Raw genomic sequence first — 1,791 nt, forward strand, 5'->3', positions numbered from 1 at the left:
GGGGGGCGGAGTGCGTGGCGCTCTGCCGCTGCTCCAGACAGAGAGCTCTGCGCCGCGCGGGAGATTGGCCCCCTGCCACCCCCCGGACCAAGCCCCGGCCGGGGGGTCGTGATGGATGGCGCCCCGATTACTGATTGGCGATAGTCCCGTCAGATATCAAAACTCTTCCTGCTGCTGGTAAATTACCGCCCGGTCGGTCGGTCGGTCGGTCGTCGGTGTAAACTCCTGAATGATTTATACAGCCGCCGCGCAAGCGAGTGGCGCGGGAGCGAGCCGCCGCCGAACGCCTCGCAAGGCTGACCCTGACCGACCAGCCGCATCCCCCCCGGGAATTATCATTTAGCCGCAGGAAGAGACGCACAAACAAGTTAGTTGTTGTTTCTTTTCCTATTGAAACATAATCTTAGGTGTATAAAATGACACGGAGCAGATGATGCGGGCTACACATCTTTTTTGCAGACGCAAATCAAAAATTGCGATACAATACATACCACAAACTTTACTGCACCAACCCTCTTTTACAGCGTCAAGATTGTCAAGTCTGGCGCGAGGACGAGGGTCTGGCTATATTGAAACCGGGAAGAGCGATGGAGTGGGAGGGGTAGGGGCGAGGGGGAGGGAGAAAGTGAGCCGACGGACAAATAACAATAACGTATTACACCGTTGTCGCCTGTTCAGCCCCAAAACAATGAAATAATTTGCATGCGCGCCCGGCCCATCTTAATGCAGTTAAGCCTCATACCTGGCCTCTATATTTACATTACACAGCGGCGCTGGCCGGCCCGTCCGGCAGGCGGGGAGCGGGTGTGGGGGGTGGGGGGGCTCAGCCCCTCTACCCCTTCACACCCTCCGCCCGGCGAACACGCGCATTACAACCTGCTCTCCTCTTTCCGTTTTGCTTAATGAGGCGGCCTCGAGGATGAATTTTGCTACAGCATAAGCGTGGCGCTGCTGAGAGGTCTTCTCCATTATCCCTCGAAACAAATTTGTTTCATTCTTAATGATTATTTTTTGTTTTGAAAAGAAAAAAGAATGAGGGACATGATGGAACGGAACATGTACTGTGGGAACTTTCGCGTCGAATAGCAAGGCACAGCTCCAGGGGTACGTACGTCAGCCTCAGCACGGGATTCGCAGGTGTACGTTATCTGCAGCAGGTCCGCGATACCGTGGACCGCAGCTTGGTTATTGAAAATCCCCTCCTCCCCTTTCCCCAACCGGCCCAGCATCGCTGGCCCCCGGTCATGGTATACCAGGCTCGAAATGAAACGGTCGTGGAATTTCATAAATTTTTGTAACGACCGTCGTTGCCTGTTTGCAGCAATGTGCTGTGCCCAAGCGCACAGCACACCTATCGGAATGCCGTCCTGCTCCACCCCGCCACAGGCCCAGCAGCGCGCTTTGGCTGGACTGCCTGTATGCATGCCGCCGCACTCCTCTTACCCTTTCAACCGCGAGGTTTGTCTGTCAAAAATTGAAAGCGTTTATGATAAGACGTTGTATAGCTTTCGTGAGGAGGAAAAAACGAAAGGAGGGAGAATGGGTGTGACAGCGTTGCTCGGTGGGAAAAAATAAAGTCAAAAGATGCGCCAAGGCCGTCGTCATTACGAGCGAAATTCAGCGGCAGCGCTGCGGGAGAGTCGTCGCAGTCATTTACATTGCGACGCTCAGCTGATCCGATCTGCATAACATTCAGGCATGCGTAAGTGAGGAACGGAGCTGGGGGTGGGGGTCCGGAGTTGGTCGCCACCAGGGTCCACAGCACATGGTGGGGGTGGGGAGGGATGCCAC

Source organism: Frankliniella occidentalis, unplaced genomic scaffold (genome assembly GCF_000697945.3).
Source record: "Frankliniella occidentalis isolate FOCC.00 unplaced genomic scaffold, Focc_3.1 Scaffold43, whole genome shotgun sequence".
Taxonomy (NCBI): domain Eukaryota; kingdom Metazoa; phylum Arthropoda; class Insecta; order Thysanoptera; family Thripidae; genus Frankliniella; species Frankliniella occidentalis.